Raw genomic sequence first — 19,408 nt, 5'->3', positions numbered from 1 at the left:
CCTTACTTCAATATATTTTTGGACGATAGCTGTCATTTATAACTCTGCAGGTTTGTGAATTACAGTGCCCCTGAGCTCCTTTCTTCAACTCGCTTTCTTGTGAGCTGGCCGAAACACCACAGGATTGCTTCAGGACCTAGTGTAGTTCCGGCACGGCACGCTGAGCCTTTGGTTAATTCCTCTTCCTGGTGGGAAATGAGAGTTAAATTTGCCCGTCCAGACACCTCCAGCTAGTCTCTCTTTCGTTCTCCCTATTCCTGTTCATTTTCCACAGAAATTGCAAACTGGGCCAAACAGGAGGTTAAAGGCACTGACTCTCCAAGTGGGGAGAGTGTTAGTAAAGCATCTGGAATGTTGCACCCGAGTTCCACGGGACGAAAACTGAGACACATTTGAACACGTTTCCCGATCACACGGTTGATCATACTCTGGGTTCCACATGCATGTTTTAGCTGAAGGAAGAATCCCTTAAATCTGGAGAGTTGAGACCCATGGAATGGGTACCATGCAATATGACTTTAAAGGGTCTGCATTTGCTCACCGAACCTCACCAATCCTATCACTGCTGCGTTTATGCCGCTGTACACACGCTTGATTCTCTTTCGGAGACATATAAATCCGTAGGTTTTAAGATTATTTCTAGTCAGGTATACTCTTAGGCGTTTAATATGGGGTGTTGAGTCCACTTCGTTCAGCAAGGAGTAGCTCTTGTCTATTGCATATTTGGTTTATGGAACGGTATCTGTGCTAATTTCAATCTCTGGTTTCATGCAGCACCCCAACTCACCTTTCCCCTTAAGCAAGCATAAGTTGGTTTTCTACATTTGAGACCCTGTTCTGTTTTGTAATTCAGTTCCTCTGTAGCCAAGTTTACATTCCGTGTATTGGTGATATCTTATGATGTTTCTTTTTCTGTGTGACTTATTTCACTTAGAATCTTCATACCTGAATCCACTCATTATGCTGGTACGGGCCTGATGACATAGATTTCATTGCTGAGTGATATTGCATTGTACGTAAGTACCACAACTTCTTTATCCATTTTTCGCTTTCTGTGATATTGAACTTGTACCGTAAACGAGGTTCTTGTAAACAGAGCCTTCCCAAACTTTGGGGTGGCTGTGTCTTTTTGATTTTTATTTCCCTAAGCTATAGGACCATAAGTGGAAGTGCCCTAGGCTCTGTTGCTTTGTTTTTTAGATGTTTTAGGAAACACCATACACTTCTCCAGAGTGGCTGTTGGCAATTTACATCACGCCCACCAGCATAACAAGGCTCCCAGTTCTCCATGGCCTGTCCTGCCTTTCTGGATTTTACACATTTTTCAGATGGCCCTTTTGACCGGGGGGCAGTGAGACTTCATTGTAGTGCAGATTTCCTTTGCAAGCTTGCTTGGTTGGCCAAAAAGGGCGTATGCGTTTTTTCCTGAATATATTCAGGAAAAAACGCATACGCCCTTTTTGGCCAAGTGCATCATTGTGGACGTTCTGCCTCTTTTCCTATGCTTTACATGCAATTCCAGTCTACCTCCTGAAATCGGTTTCCTGCAATTCTGCCCCGCTTTCAAGTCCTCTTGGCAGCCTTACTTCAATATATTTTTGGACGATAGCTGTCATTTATAACTCTGCAGGTTTGTGAATTACAGTGCCCCTGAGCTCCTTTCTTCAACTCGCTTTCTTGTGAGCTGGCCGCAACACCGCAGGATTGCTTCAGGCCCTAGTGTGGACCCGGCACGGCACGCTGACCCTTTGGTTAATTCCTCTTCCTGGTGGGAAATGAGAGTTAAATTTGCCCGTCCAGACACCTCCAGCTAGTTTATCATTGGTTCTCCCTATTCCTGTACATTTTCCGCAGAAATTGCAAACTGGGCCATTCAGGAGGTTAAAGGCACTGACTCTCCAAGTGGAGAGAGTGTTAGTAAAGCGTCTGGAGTGTTGCACCCGAGTACGAGGGGACGAAAACTGAGACACATTTGAACACGTTTCCTGATCACACGGTGGATCATACTCTGTGTTCCACATGCATGTTTTAGCTGAAGGAAGAATCCCTTAAACTTGGAGAGTTGAGACCCATGGAATGGGTACCATGCAATATGACTTCAAAGGGTCTGCGTTTGCTCACCGAACCTCACAAATCCTATCACTGCTGCGTTTATTCTGCTGTACACACGCTTGATTCTCTTTCGGAGACATATAAATCCGTAGGTTTTAATATTCTTACTAGTCAGGTATATTCTTAGGCGTTTAATATGGGGTGTTGAGTCCACTTCGTTGAGCAAGGAGTAGCTCTTGTCTATTACATATTTGGCTTATGGAACGGTATCTGTGCTAATTTCAATCTCTGGTTTCATGCAGCACCCCAACTCACCTTTCCCCTTAAGCAAGCATAAGTTGGTTTTCTACATTTGAGACCCTGTTCTGTTTTGTAATTCAGTTCTTGTGTAGCCAAGTTTACCTTCCGTGTAGTAGTGATATCTTATGGTGTTTCTTTTCCTGTGTGACTTATTTCACTTAGAATCATCATACCTGAATCCACTCATTATGCTGCTACGGGCCTGATGACATAGATTTCATTGCTGAGTGATATTGCATTGTACGTTAGTACCACAACTTCTTTATCCATTTTTTGCTTTCTGTGATATTGAACTTGTACCGTAAACGAGGTTCTTGTAAACAGAGCCGTCCCAAACTTTGGGGTGGCTGTGTCTTTTTTATTTTAATTTCCCTAAGCTATAGGACCATAAGTGGAAGTGCACTAGGCTCTGTTGCTTTGTTTTTTAGATGTTTCAGGAAACACCATACACTTCTCCAGAGTGGCTGTTGGCAATTTACATCACGCCCACCAGCATAACAAGGCTCCCAGTTCTCCATGGCCTGTCCTGCCTTTCTGGATTTTACACATTTTTCAGATGGCCCTTTTGACCGGGGGGCAGTGAGACTTCATTGTAGTGCAGATTTCCTTTGCAAGCTTGCTTGGTTGGCCAAAAAGGGCGTATGCGTTTTTTCCTGAATATATTCAGGAAAAAACGCATACGCCCTTTTTGGCCAAGTGCATCATTGTGGACGTTCTGCCTCTTTTCCTATGCTTTACATGCAATTCCAGTCTACCTCCTGAAATCGGTTTCCTGCAATTCTGCCCCGCTTTCTAGTCCTCTTGGCAGCCTTACTTCAATATATTTTTGGACGATAGCTGTCATTTATAACTCTGCAGGTTTGTGAATTACAGTGCCCCTGAGCTTTCTTCAACTCGCTTTCTTGTGAGCTGGCCGCAACACCGTAGGATTGCTTCAGGCCCTAGTGTGGTTCCGGCACGCCATGCTGAGCCTTTGGTTAATTCCTCTTTCTGGTGGGAAATGAGAGTTAAATTTGCCCGTCCAGACACCTCCAGCTAGTTTCTCATTGGTTCTCCCTATTCCTGTACATTTTCCGCAGAAATTGCAAACTGGGCCATACAGGAGGTTAAAGGCACTGACTCTCCAAGTGGGGAGAGTGTTAGTAAAGCGTCTGGAGTGTTGCACCCGAGTACGAGGGGACGAAAACTGAGACACATTTGAACACGTTTCCTGATCACACGGTGGATCATACTCTGTGTTCCACATGCATGTTTTAGCTGAAGGAAGAATCCCTTAAACTTGGAGAGTTGAGACTCATGGAATGGGTACCATGCAATATGACTTCAAAGGGTCTGCATTTGCTCACCGAACCTCACCAATCCTATCACTGCTGCGTTTATGCCGCTGTACACACGCTTGATTCTCTTTCGGAGACATATAAATCCGTAGTTTTTAAGATTATTTCTAGTCAGGTGTATTCTTAAGCGTTTAATATGGGGTGTTGAGTCCACTTCGTTGAGTAAGGAGTAGCTCTTGTCTATTACATATTTGGCTTATGGAACGGTATCTGTGCTAATTTCAATCTCTGGTTTCATGCAGCACCCCAACTCACCTTTCCCCTTAAGCAAGCATAAGTTGGTTTTCTACATTTGAGACCCTGTTCTGTTTTGTAATTCAGTTCTTGTGTAGCCAAGTTTACCTTCCGTGTAGTAGTGATATCTTATGGTGTTTCTTTTTCTGTGTGACTTATTTCACTTAGAATCATCATACCTGAATCCACTCATTATGCTGCTACGGGCCTGATGACACAGATTTCATTGCTGAGTGATATTGCATTGTATGTAAGTACCACAACTTCTTTATCCATTTTTCCCTTTCTGTGATATTGAACTTGTACCGTAAACGAGGTTCTTGTAAACAGAGCCGTCCCAAACTTTGGGGTGACCGTGTCTTTTTGATTTTAATTTCCCTAAGCTATAGGACCATAAGTGGAAGTGCCCTAGGCTCTGTTGCTTTGTTTTTTAGATGTTTCAGGAAATACCATACACTTCTCCAGAGTGGCTGTTGGCAATTTACATCCCGCCCATCAGCATAACAAGGCTTCCAGTTCTCCATGGCCTGTCCTGCCTTTCTGGATTTTACACTTTTTTCAGATGGCCCTTTTGACCGGGGGGCAGTGAGACTTCATTGTAGTGCAGATATCCTTTGCAAGCTTGCTTGGTTCGCCAAAAAGGGCGTATGCGTTTTTTCCTGAATATATTCAGGAAAAAATGCATACGCCCTTTTTGGCCAAGTGCATCATTGTGGACGTTCTGCCTCTTTTCTATGCTTTACATGCAATTCCAGTGTACCTCCTGAAATCGATTTCCTGCAATTCTGCCCCGCTTTCAAGTCCTCTTGGCAGCCTTACTTCAATATATTTTTGGAGGATAGCTGTCATTTATAACTCTGCAGGTTTGTGAATTACAGTGCCCCTGAGCTCCTTTCTTCAACTCGCTTTCTTGTGAGCTGGCCGAAACACCACAGGATTGCTTCAGGACCTAGTGTAGTTCCGGCACGGCACGCTGAGCCTTTGGTTAATTCCTCTTCCTGGTGGGAAATGAGAGTTAAATTTGCCCGTCCAGACACCTCCAGCTAGTCTCTCTTTCGTTCTCCCTATTCCTGTTCATTTTCCACAGAAATTGCAAACTGGGCCAAACAGGAGGTTAAAGGCACTGACTCTCCAAGTGGGGAGAGTGTTAGTAAAGCATCTGGAATGTTGCACCCGAGTTCCACGGGACGAAAACTGAGACACATTTGAACACGTTTCCCGATCACACGGTGGATCATACTCTGGGTTCCACATGCATGTTTTAGCTGAAGGAAGAATCCCTTAAACCTGGAGAGTTGAGACCCATGGAATGGGTACCATGCAATATGAATTTAAAGGGTCTGCATTTGCTCACCGAACCTCACCAATCCTATCACTGCTGCGTTTATGCCGCTGTACACACGCTTGATTCTCTTTCGGAGACATATAAATCCGTAGGTTTTAAGATTATTTCTAGTCAGGTATATTCTTAGGCGTTTAATATGGGGTGTTGAGTCCACTTCGTTGAGCAAGGAGTAGCTCTTGTCTATTGCATATTTGGCTTATGGAACGGTATCTGTGCTAATTTCAATCTCTGGTTTCATGCAGCACCCCAACTCACCTTTCCACTTAAGCAAGCATAAGTTGGTTTTCTACTTTGAGACCCTGTTCTGTTTTGTAATTCAGTTCCTGTGTAGCCAAGTTTACATTCCGTGTATTAGTGATACCTTATGATGTTTCTTTTTCTGTGTGACTTATTTCACTTAGAATCATCGTACCTGAATCCACTCATTATGCTGCTACGGGCCTGATGACATAGATTTCATTGCTGAGTGATATTGCATTGTACGTAAGTACCACAACTTCTGTATCCATTTTTCGCTTTCTGTGATATTGAACTTATACCGTAAACGAGGTTCTTGTAAACAGAGCCGTCCCAAACTTTGGGGTGGGTGTGTCTTTTTGATTTTAATTTCCCTAAGCTATAGGACTATAAGTGGAATTGCCCTAGGCTCTGTTGCTTTGTTTTTTAGATGTTTCAGGAAACACCATACACTTCTCCAGAGTGGCTGCTGGCAATTTACATCCCGCCCATCAGCATAACAAGGCTCCCAGTTCTCCATGGCCTGTACTGCCTTTCTGGATTTTACACTTTTTTCAGATAGCCTTTTCACCAGGGAGCAGTGAGACTTCATTGTAGTGCAGATTTCCTTTGCAAGCTTGCTTGGTTGGCCAAAAAGGGCGTATGCGTTTTTTCCTGAATATATTCAGGAAAAAACGCATACGCCCTTTTTGGCCAAGTGCATCATTGTGGATGTTCTGCCTCTTTTCCTATGCTTTACATGCAATTCCAGTCTACCTCCTGAAATCGGTTTCCTGCAATTCTGCCCCGCTTTCAAGTCCTCTTGGCAGCCTTACTTCAATATATTTTTGGACGATAGCTGTAATTTGTAACTCTGCAGGTTTGTGAATTACAGTACCCCTGAGTTCCTTTCTTCAACTTGCTTTCCTGTGAGCTCGCAGCAACACCGCAGGATTGCTTCAGGCCCTAGTGTGCTTCTGGCATGGCACGCTGAGCCTTTGGTTAATTCCTCTTCGTGGTGGGAAATGAGAGTTAAATTTGCCCGTCCAGACACCTCCACCTAGTCTCTCATTGGTTCTCCCTGTTCCTGTTCATCTTACGCAGAAATTGCAAACTGGGCCAAACAGGAGGTTAAAGGCACTCACTCTCCAAGTGGGGAGAGTGTTAGTAAAGCGTCTGAAATGTTGCACCCGAGTACCAGGGGACGAAAACTGAGACACATTTGAACACGTTTCCCGATCACACGGTTGGTCATACTCTGGGTTCCACATGCATGTTTTAGCTGAAGGAAGAATCCCTTAAACCTGGAGAGTTGAGACCCATGGAATGGGTACCATGCAATATGACTTCAAAGGGCCTGCATTTGCTCACCGAACCTCACCAATCCTATCACTGCTGCGTTTATGCCGCTGTACACACGCTTGATTCTCTTTTGGAGACATATAAATCCGAAGGTTTTAAGATTCTTACTAGTCAGGTATATTCTTAGGCGTTTATTATGGGGTGTTGAGTCCACTTCTTTGAGCAAGGAGTAGCTCTTCTCTATTACATATTTGGCTTATGGAACGGTATCTGTGCTAATTTCAATCTCTGGTTTTATGCCGCACCCCAACTCACCTTTCCCCTTAAGCAAGCATAAGTTGGTTTTCTACATTTGAGACCCTGTTCTGTTTTGTATTTCAGTTCCTGTGTAGCCAAGTTTACATTCCGTGTAGTAGTGATATCTTATGATGTTTCTTTTTCTGTGTGATTTATTTCACTTAAAATCATCGTACCTGAATCCACTCATTATGCTGCTATGTGCCTGATGACATAGATTTCATTGCTGAGTGATATTGCATTGTACGTAAGTACCACAACTTCTTTATCCATTTTTCGCTTTCTGTGATATTGTACTTGTACAGTAAACGAGGTTCTTGTAAACAGAGCCGGCCGAAACTTTGGGGTGGCTGTGTCTTTTTGATTTTAATTTCCCTAAGCTATAGGACCATAAGTGGGAGTGCCCTAGGCTCTGTTGCTTTGTTTTTTGGATGTTTCAGGAAACACCATACACTTCTCCAGAGTGGCTGTTGGCAATTTACATCCCACCCATCAGCATAAAAAGGCTCCCAGTTCTCCTTAGCCTGTCCTGCCTTTCTGGATTTTACACTTTTTTCAGATGGCTCTTTTGACTGGGGGGCAGTGAGACTTCATTGTAGTGCAGATTTCCTTTGCAAGCTTGCTTGGTTGGCCAAAAAGGGCGTATGCGTTTTTTCCTGAATATATTCAGGAAAAAACGCATACGCCCTTTTTGGCCAAGTGCATCATTGTGGACGTTCTGCCTCTTTTCCTATGCTTTACATGCAATTCCAGTCTACCTCCTGAAATCGGTTTCCTGCAATTCTGCCCCGCTTTCAACTCCTCTTGGCAGCCTTACTTCAATATATTTTTGGAAGATAGCTGTCATTTATAACTCTGCAGGTTTGTGAATTACAGTGCCCCTGAGCTCCTTTCTTCAACTCGCTTTCTTGTGAGCTGGCCGCAACACCGCAGGATTGCTTCAGGCCTTAGTGTGCTTCTGGCATGGCTCGCTTTGCCTTTGGTTATTTCCTCTTCGTGGTGGGAAATGAGAGTTAAATTTGCCCGTCCAGACACCTCCACCTAGTCTCTCATTGGTTATCCCTATTCCTGTTCATCTTACGCAGAAATTGCAAACTGGGCCAAACAGGAGGTTAAAGGCACTCACTCTCCAAGTGGGGAGAGTGTTAGTAAAGCGTCTGGAATGTTGCACCCGAGTACCAGGGGACGAAAACTGAGACACATTTGAACACGTTTCCCGATCACACGGTGGGTCATACTCTGGGTTCCACATGCATGTTTTAGCTGAAGGAAGAATCCCTTAAACCTGGAGAGTTGAGACCCATGGAATGGGTACCATGCAATATGACTTCAAAGGGCCTGCATTTGCTCACCGAACCTCACCAATCCTATCACTGCTGCGTTTATGCCGCTGTACACACGCTTGATTCTCTTTTGGAGACATATAAATCCATAGGTTTTAAGATTCTTACTAGTCAGGTATATTCTTAGGCGTTTATTATGGGGTGTTGAGTCCACTTCTTTGAGCAAGGAGTAGCTCTTGTCTATTACATATTTGGCTTATGAAACGGTATCTGTGCTAATTTCAATCTCTGGTTTTATGCCGCACCCCAACTCACCTTTCCCCTTAAGCAAGTATAAGTTGGTTTTCTACATTTGAGACCCTGTTCTGTTTTGTAATTCAGTTCCTGTGTAGCCAAGTTTACATTCCGTGTAGTAGTGATATCTTATGATGTTTCTTTTTCTGTGTGATTTATTTCACTTAGAATCATCGTACCTGAATCCACTCATTATGCTGCTATGGGCCTGATGACATAGATTTCATTGCTGAGTGATATTGCATTGTACGTAAGTACCACAAGTTCTTTATCCATTTTTCACTTTCTGTGATATTGAACTTGTACAGTAAACGAGGTTCTTGTAAACAGAGCCGGCCGAAACTTTGGGGTGGCTGTGTCTTTTTGATTTTAATTTCCCTAAGCAATAGGACCATAAGTGGAAGTGCCCTAGGCTCTGTTGCTTTGTTTTTTGGATGTTTCAGGAAACACCATACACTTCTCCAGAGTGGCTGTTGGCAATTTATATCCCACCCATCAGCATAAAAAGGCTCCCAGTTCTCCTTAGCCTGTCCTGCCTTTCTGGATTTTACACTTTTTTCAGATGGCTCTTTTGACTGGGGGGCAGTGAGACTTCATTGTAGTGCAGATTTCCTTTGCAAGCTTGCTTGGTTGGCCAAAAAGGGCGTATGCGTTTTTTCCTGAATATATTCAGGAAAAAACGCATACGCCCTTTTTGGCCAAGTGCATCATTGTGGACGTTCTGCCTCTTTTCCTATGCTTTACATGCAATTCCAGTCTACCTCCTGAAATCGGTTTCCTGCAATTCTGCCCCGCTTTCAACTCCTCTTGGCAGCCTTACTTCAATATATTTTTGGAAGATAGCTGTCATTTATCTCTGCAGGTTTGTGAATTACAGTGCCCCTAAGCTCCTTTCTTCAACTCGCTTTCTTGTGAGCTGGCCGCAACACCGCAGGATTGCTTCAGGCCTTAGTGTGCTTCTGGCATGGCACGCTGAGCCTTTGGTTATTTCCTCTTCCTGGTGGGAAATGAGAGTTAAATTTGCCCGTCCAGACACCTCCAGCTAGTCTCTCATTGGTTATCCCTATTCCTGTTCATCTTACGCAGAAATTGCAAACTGGGCCAAACAGGAGGTTAAAGGCACTGACTCTCCAAGTGGGGAGAGTGTTAGTAAAGCGTCTGGAATGTTGCACCGGAGTACCAGGGGACGAAAACTGAGACACATTTGAACACGTTTCCCGATCACACGGTGGATCATACTCTGGGTTCCACATGCATGTTTTAGCTGAAGGAAGAATCTCTTAAACCTGGAGAGTTGAGACCCATGGAATGGGTACCATGCAATATGACTTCAAAGGGTCTGCATTTGCTCACCGAACCTCACCACTCCTATCACTGCTGCGTTTATGCCGCTGTACACACGCTTGATTCTCTTTCGGAGACATATAAATCCATAGGTTTTAAGATTCTTACTAGTCGGGTATATTGTTAGGCGTTTAACATGGGGTGTTGAGTCCACTTCGTTGAGCAAGGAGTAGCTCTTGTCTATTACATATTTGGCTTATGGAACGGTATCTGTGCTAATTTCAATCTCTGGTTTCATGCAGCACCCCAACTCACCTTTCCCCTTAAGCAAGCGTAAGTTGGTTTTCTACATTTGAGATCCTGTTCTGTTTTGTAATTCAGTTCCTGTGTAGCTAAGTTTACATTCCATGTATTGGTGATATCTTATGATGTTTCATTTTCTGTGTGACTTATTTCAGTTAGAATCATCGTACCTGAATCCACTCATTATGCTGCTACGGGCCTGATGACATAGATTTCATTGCTGAGTGATATTGCATTGTACGTAAGTACCACAACTTCTTTATCCATTTTTCCCTTTCTGTGATATTGAACTTGTACATTAAACGAGGTTCTTGTAAACAGAGCCCTCCCAAGCTTTGGGGTGGCTGTGTCTTTTTGATTTTAATTTCCCTAAGCTATAGGACCATAAGTGGAAGTGCCCTAGGCTCTGTTGCTTTGTTTTTTGGATGTTTCAGGAAACACCATACACTTCTCCAGAGTGGCTGTTGGCAATTTACATCCCACCCATCAGAATAACAAGGCTCCCAGTTCTCCATGGCCTGTCCGGCCTTTCTGGATTTAACACTTTTTTCAGATGGCCCTTTTGAGCGGGGGGCAGTGAGACTTCATTGTAGTGCAGATTTCCTTTGCAAGCTTGCTTGGTTGGCCAAAAAGGGCGTATGCGTTTTTTCCTGAATATATTCAGGAAAAAACGCATACGCCATTTTTGGCCAAGTGCATCATTGTGGACGTTCTGCCTCTTTTCCTATGCTTTACATGCAATTCCAGTCTACCTCCTGAAATCGGTTTCCTGCAATTCTGCCCCGCTTTCAAGTCCTCTTGGCAGCCTTACTTCAATATATTTTTGGAAGATAGCTGTCATTTATCTCTGCAGGTTTGTGAATTACAGTGCCCCTGAGCTCCTTTCTTCAACTCGCTTTCTTTTGAGCTGGCCGCAACACCGCAGGATTGCTTCAGGCCCTAGTGTGCTTCCGGCATGGCATGCTGAGCCTTTGGTTAATTCTTCTTCTTGGTGGGAAATGAGAGTTAAATTTGCCCGTCCAGACGCCTCCACCTAGTCTCTCATTGGTTCTCCCTATTCCTGTTCATTTTCCAAAGAAATTGCAAACGGGGACAAACAGGAGGTTAAAGGCACTGACTCTCCAAGTGGGGAGAGTGTTAGTAAAGCGTCTGGAATGTTGCACCCGAGTACCAGGGGACGAAAACTGAGACACATTTGAACACGTTTCCCGATCACACGGTGGGTCATACTCTGGGTTCCACATGCATGTTTTAGCTGAAGGAAGAATCCCTTAAACCTGGAGAGTTGAGACCTATGGAATGGGTACCATGCAATATGACTTCAAAGGGTCTGCATTTGCTCACCGAACCTCACCAATCCTATCACTGCTGCGTTTATGCCGCTGTACACATGCTTGATTCTCTTTCGGAGACATATAAATCCATAGGTTTTAAGATTCGTACTAGTCAGGTATATTGTTAGGCATTTAATATGGGGTGTTGAGTCCACTTCGTTGGGCAAGGAGTAGCTCTTGTCTATTACATATTTGGCTCATGGAATGGTATCTGTGCTAATTTCAATCTCTTGTTGTATGCAACACCCCAACTCACCTTTCCCCTTAAGCAAGCATAAGTTGGTTTTCTACATTTGACACCCTGTCCTGTTTAGTAATTCTGTTCCTGTGTAGCCAAGTTTACATTCCATGTAGTAGTGATATCTTATGATGTTTCTTTTTCTGTGTGACTTATTTCACTTAGAATCATCGTACCTGAATCCACTCATTATTCTGCTATGGGCTTGATGACATAGATTTCATTGCTGAGTGATATTGCATTGTACATACGTACCACAACTTCTTTATCCATTTTTTGCTTTCTGTGATATTGAACTTGTACCGTAAACGAGGTTCTTGTAAACAGAGCCGTCCCAAACTTTGGGGTGGCTGTGTCTTTTTGATTTTAATTTCCCTAAGCTATAGGACCATAAGTGGGAGTGCCCTAGGCTCTGTTGCTTTGTTTTTTGGATGTTTCAGGAAACACCATACACTTCTCCAGAGTGGCTGCTGGTAATTTTCATCCCAACCATCAGCATAACAAGGCTCCCAGTTCTCCATGGCCTGTCCTGCCTTTCTGGATTTTACACTTTTTTCAGATGGCCCTTTTGACCCGGGGGGGCATTGAGACTTCATTGTAGTGCAGATTTCCTTTGCATGCTTGCTTGGTTGGCCAAAAAGGGCGTATGCGTTTTTTCCTGAATATATTCAGGAAAAAACGCATACGCCCTTTTTGGCCAAGTGCATCATTGTGGACGTTCTGCCTCTTTTCCTATGCTTTACATGCAATTCCAGTTTACCTCCTGAAATCGGTTTCCTGCAATTCTGCCCCGCTTTCAACTCCTCTTGGCAGCCTTACTTCAATATATTTTTGGAGGATAGCTGTCATTTATAACTCTGCAGGTTTGTGAATTACAGTGCCCCTGAGCTCCTTTCTTCAACTCGCTTTCTTTTCAGCTGGCTGCAACACCGCAGGATTGCTTCAGGCCCTAGTGTGCTTCTGGCATGGCATGCTGAGCCTTTGGTTAATTCTTCTTCTTGGTGGGAAATGAGAGTTAAATTTGCCCATCCAGACACCTCCAGCTAGTCTCTCATTGGTTCTCCCTATTCCTGTTCATCTTACGCAGAAATTGCAAACTGGGCCAAACAGGAGGTTAAAGGCACTGACTTTACAAGTGGGGAGAGTGTTAGTAAACCGTTTGGAATGTTGTACCCGAGTACCAGGGGATGAAAACTGAGACACATTGGAACACGTTTCCCGATCACACGGTGGATCATACTCTGGGTTCCACATGCATGTTTTAGCTGAAGGAAGAATCCCTTAAGCATGCAGAGTTGAGACCCATGGAATGGGTACCATGCAATATGACATCAAAGGGTCTGCATTTGCTCACCGAACCTTACCAATCCTATCACTACTGCGTTTATGCCGCTGTACACACGCTTCATTCTCTTTCGGAGACATATAAATCCATAGGTTTTAAGATTCTTACTAGTCAGGTATATTGTTAGGCGTTTAATATGTGGTGTTGAGTCCACTTCGTTGAGCAAGGAGTAGCTCTTGTGTATTACATATTTGGCTTATGGAACGGTATCTGTGCTAATTTCAATCTCTGGTTTTATGCAGCACCCCAACTCACCTTTCCCCTTAAGCAAGCATAAGTTGGTTTTCTACATTTGACACCCTGTCTGTTTTGTAATTCAGTTCCTGTGTAGCCAAGTTTACATTCCGTGTAGTAGTGATATCTTATGATATTTCTTTTTCTGTGTGACTGATTTCACTTAGAATCATCGTACCTGAATCCACTCATTATCCTGCTATGTGCCTGATGACATAGATTTCATTGCTGAGTGATATTGCATTGTATGTAAGTACCACAACTTCTTTATCCATTTTTCGCTTTCTGTGATATTGAACTTGTACTGTAAACGAGGTTCTTGTAAACAGAGCCGTCCCAAACTTTGGGGTGGCTGTGTCTTTTTGATTTTAATTTCCCTAAGCTATAGGACCATAAGTGGAAGTGCCCTAGGCTCTGTTGCTTTGTTTTTTGGATGTTTCAGGAAACACCATACACTTCTCCAGAGTGGCTGCTGGCAATTTTCATCCCAACCATCAGCATAACAAGGCTCCCAGTTCTCCATGGCCTTTCCTGCCTTTCTGGATTTTACACTTTTTTCAGATGGCCCTTTTGACCTGGGGGCAGTGAGACTTCATTGTAGTGCAGATTTCCTTTGCAAGCTTGCTTGGTTGGTCAAAAAGGGCGTATGCGTTTTTTCCTGAATATATTCAGGAAAAATCGCATTCGCCCTTTTTGTCCAAGTGCATCCTTGTGGACGTTGTGCCTCTATTCCTATGCTTTACATGCAATTCCAGTCTACCTCTTGAAATCGGTTTCCTGCAATTCTGCCCCGCTTTCAACTCCTCTTGGCAGCCTTACTTCAATATAGTTTTGGACGATAGCTGTCATTTATAACTCTGCAGTTTTGTGAATTACAGTACCCCTGAGTTCCTTTCTTCAACTTGCTTTCTTGTGAGCTCCCTGCAACACCGCAGGATTGCTTCAGGCCCTAGTGTGCTTCTGGCATGGCACGCTGAGCCTTTGGTTAATTCCTCTTCGTGGTGGGAAATGAGAGTTAAATTTGCCCGTCCAGACACCTCCACCTAGTCTCTCATTGGTTCTCCCTGTTCCTGTTCATCTTACGCAAAAATTGCAAAGTGGGCCAACCAGGAGGTTAAAGGCACTGACTCTCCAAGTGGGGAGAGTGTTAGTAAAGCGTCTGGAATGTTGCACCCGAGTACCAGGGGACGAAAACTGAGACACATTTGAACACGTTTCCCGATCACATGGTGGATCATACTCTGGGTTCCACATGCATGTTTTAGCTGAAGGAAGAATCCCTTAAACATGCAGAGTTGAGACCCATGGAATGGGTACCATGCAATATGACTTCAAAGGGCCTGCATTTGCTCACCGAACCTCACCAATCCTATCACTGCTGCGTTTATGCCGCTGTACACACGCTTGATTCTCTTTTGGAGACATATAAATCCAAAGGTTTTAAGATTCTTACTAGTCAGGTATATTCTTAGGCGTTTATTATGGGGTGTTGAGTCCACTTCTTTGAGCAAGGAGTAGCTCTTGCCTATTACATATTTGGCTTATGGAACGGTATCTGTGCTAATTTCAATCTCTGGTTTTATGCCGCACCCCAACTCACCTTTCCCCTTAAGCAAGCATAAGTTGGTTTTCTACATTTGAGACCCTGTTCTGTTTTGTAATTCAGTTCCTGTGTAGCCAAGTTTACATTCCGTGTAGGAGTGATATCTTATGATGTTTCTTTTTCTGTGTGATTTATTTCACTTAGAATCATCGTACCTGAATCCACTCATTATGCTGCTACGGGCCTGATGACATAGATTTCATTGCTGAGTGATATTGCATTGTACGTATGTACCACAACTTCTTTATCCATCTTTCGTTTTCTGTGATATTGAACTTGTACAGTAAACGAGGTTCTTGTAAACAGAGCCGGCCGAAACTTTGGGGTGGCTGTGTCTTTTTGATTTTAATTTCCCTAAGCTATAGGACCATAAGTGGGAGTGCCCTAGGCTCTGTTGCTTTGTTTTTTGGATGTTTCAGGAAACACCATACACTTCTCCAGAGTGGCTGTTGGCAATTTACATCCCACCCATCAGCATAAAAAGGCTCCCAGTTCTCCTTAGCCTGTCCTGCCTTTCTGGATTTTACACTTTTTTCAGATGGCTCTTTTGACTGGGGGGCAGTGAGACTTCATTGTAGTGCAGATTTCCTTTGCAAGCTTGCTTGGTTGGCCAAAAAGGGCGTATGCGTTTTTTCCTGAATATATTCAGGAAAAAACGCATACGCCCTTTTTGGCCAAGTGTATCATTGTGGACGTTCTGCCTCTTTTCCTATGCTTTACATGCAATTCCAGTCTACCTCCTGAAATCGGTTTCCTGCAATTCTGCCCCGCTTTCAACTCCTCTTGGCAGCCTTACTTCAATATATTTTTGGAAGATAGCTGTCATTTATAACTCTGCAGGTTTGTGAATTACAGTGCCCCTGAGCTCCTTTCTTCAACTCGTTTTCTTGTGAGCTGGCCGCAACACCGCAGGATTGCTTCAGGCCCTAGTGTAGTTCCGGCACGGCACGCTGAGCCTTTGGTTAATTCCTCTTCCTGGTGGGAAATGAGAGTTAAATTTGCCCGTCCAGACACCTCCAGCTAGTCTCTCTTTCGTTCTCCCTATTCCTGTTCATTTTCCACAGAAATTACAAACTTGGCGAAACAGGAGGTTAAAGGCACTGACTCTCCAAGTGGGGAGAGTGTTAGTAAAGCATCTGGAATGTTGCACCCGAGTACCAGGGACGAAAACGAGATACATTTGAACACGTTTCCCGATCACACGGTGGATCATACTCTGGGTTCCACATGCATGTTTTAGCTGAAGGAAGAATCCCTTAAACCTGGAGAGTTGAGACCCATGGAATGGGTACCATGCAATATGACTTCAAAGGGTCTGCATTTGCTCACCGAACCTCACCAATCCTATCACTGCTGCGTTTATGCCGCTGTACACACGCTTGATTCTCTTTCGGAGACATATAAATCCGTAGGTTTTAAGATTATTTCTAGTCAGGTATATTCTTAGGCGTTTAATATGGGGTGTTGAGTCCACTTCGTTGAGCAAGGAGTAGCTCTTGTCTATTGCATATTTGGCTTATGGAACGGTATCTGTGCTAATTTCAATCTCTGGTTTCATGCAGCACCCCAACTCACCTTTCCCCTTAAGCAAGCATAAGTTGGTTTTCTACATTTGACACCCTGTTCTGTTTTGTAATTCAGTTCCTGTGTAGCCAAATTTACATTCCGTGTAGTAGTGATATCTTATGATGTTTCTTTTTCTGTGTGACTTATTTCACTTAGAATCATCGTACCTGAATCCACTCATTATGCTGCTACGGGCCTGATGACATAGATTTCATTGCTGAGTGATATTGCATTGTACGTAAGTACCACAACTTCTTTATCCATTTTTTGCTTTCTGTGATATTGAACTTGTACCGTAAACGAGGTTCTTGTAAACAGAGCCGTCCCAACCTTTGGGGTGGCTGTGTCTTTTTGATTTTAATTTCCCTAAGCTATAGGACCATAAGTGGAAGTGCCCTAGGCTCTGTTGCTTTGTTTTTTAGATGTTTCAGGAAACACCATACACTTCTCCAGAGTGGCTGTTGGCAATTTACATCCCGCCTACCAGCATAACAAGGCTCCCAGTTCTCCATGGCCTGTCCTGCCTTTCTGGATTTTACACTTTTTTCAGATGGCCCTTTTGACCGGGGGGCAGTGAGACTTCATTGTAGTGCAGATTTCCTTTGCAAGCTTGCTTGGTTGGGCAAAAAGGGCGTATGCGTTTTTTCCTGAATATATTCAGGAAAAAACGCATACGCCCTTTTTGGCCAAGTGCATCATTGTGGACGTTCTGCCTCTTTTCCTATGCTTTACATGCAATTTCAGTGTACCCCCTGAAATCGATTTCCTGCAATTCTGCCCCGCTTTCAAGTCCTCTTGGCAGCCTTACTTCAATATATTTTTGGACGATAGCTGTCATTTATAACTCTGCAGGTTTGTGAATTACAGTGCCCCTGAGCTCGTTTCTTCAACTCGTTTTCTTGTGAGCTGGCCGCAACACCGCAGGATTGCTTCAGGCCCTAGTGTAGTTCCGGCACGGCACGCTGAGCCTTTGGTTAATTCCTCTTCCTGGTGGGAAATGAGAGTTAAATTTGCCCGTCCAGACACCTCCAGCTAGTCTCTCTTTCGTTCTCCCTATTCCTGTTCATTTTCCACAGAAATTACAAACTGGGCCAAACAGGAGGTTAAAGGCACTGACTCTCCAAGTGGGGAGAGTGTTAGTAAAGCGTCTGGAGTGTTGCACCCGAGTACCAGGGGACGAAAACTGAGACACATTTGAACACGTTTCCTGATCACACAGTGGATCATAATCTGTGTTCCACATGCATGTTTTAGCTGAAGGAAGAATTCCTTAAACCTGGAGAGTTGAGACCCATGGAATGGGTACCATGCAATATGACTTCAAAGGGTCTGCATTTGCTCACCGAACCTCACCAATCCTATCACTGCTGCGTTTATGCCGCTGTACACACGCTTGATTCTCTTTCGGAGACATATAAATCCGTAGTTTTTAAGATTATTTCTAGTCAGGTGTATTCTTAAGCGTTTAATATGGGGTGTTGAGTCCACTTCGTTGAGCAAGGAGTAGCTCTTGTCTATTACATATTTGGCTTATGGAACGGTATCTGTGCTAATTTCAATCTCTGGTTTCATGCAGCACCCCAACTCACCTTTCCCCTTAAGCAAGCATAAGTTGGTTTTCTACATTTGAGACCCTGTTCTGTTTTGTAATTCAGTTCTTGTGTAGCCAAGTTTACCTTCCGTGTAGTAGTGATATCTTATGGTGTTTCTTTTCCTGTGTGACTTATTTCACTTAGAATCATCATACCTGAATCCACTCATTATGCTGCTACGGGCCTGATGACATAGATTTCATTGCTGAGTGATATTGCATTGTACGTAAGTACCACAACTTCTTTATCCATTTTTCGCTTTCTGTGATATTGAACTTGTACCGTAAACGAGGTTCTTGTAAACAGAGCCGTCCCAAACTTTGGGGTGGCTGTGTCTTTTTGATTTTAATTTCCCTAAGCTATAGGACCATAAGTGGAAGTGCCCTAGGCTCTGTTGCTTTGTTTTTTAGATGTTTCAGGAAACACCATACACTTCTCCAGAGTGGCTGTTGGCAATTTACATCCCGCCCACCAGCATAACAAGGCTCCCAGTTCTCCATGGCCTGTCCTGCCTTTCTGGATTTTACACTTTTTTCAGATGGCCCTTTTGACCGGGGGGCAGTGAGACTTCATTGTAGTGCAGATATCCTTTGCAAGCTTGCTTGGTTGGCCAAAAAGGGCGTATGCGTTTTTTCCTGAATATATCAGGAAAAAACGCATACGCCCTTTTTGGCCAAGTGCATCATTGTGGACGTTCTGCCTCTTTTCCTATGCTTTACATGCAATTCCAGTGTACCCCCTGAAATCGATTTCCTGCAATTCTGCCCCGCTTTCAAGTACTCTTGGCAGCCTTCCTTCAATATATTTTTGGACGATAGCTGTCATTTATAACTCTGCAGGTTTGTGAATTACAGTGCCCCTGAGCTCGTTTCTTCAACTCTCTTTCTTGTGAGCTGGCCGCAACACCGCAGGATTGCTTCAGGCCCTAGTGTAGTTCCGGCACGGCACGCTGAGCCTTTGGTTAATTCCTCTTCCTGGTGGGAAATGAGAGTTAAATTTGCCCGTCCAGACACCTCCAGATAGTCTCTCTTTCGTTCTCCCTATTCCTGTTCATTTTTCACAGAAATTACAAACTGGGCCAAACAGGAGGTTAAAGGCACTGACTCTCCAAGTGGGGAGAGTGTTAGTAAAGCATCTGGAATGTTGCACCCGAGTACCAGGGACGAAAACGAGACACATTTGAACACGTTTCCCGATCACATGGTGGATCATACTCTGGGTTCCACATGCATGTTTTAGCTGAAGGAAG

This window comes from Leucopleurus acutus (assembly GCF_964270905.1).
Source record: "Leucopleurus acutus genome assembly, chromosome: 1".
Taxonomy (NCBI): domain Eukaryota; kingdom Metazoa; phylum Chordata; class Mammalia; order Artiodactyla; family Delphinidae; genus Leucopleurus; species Leucopleurus acutus.
Note: the sequence above shows the minus strand (reverse complement) of the source record.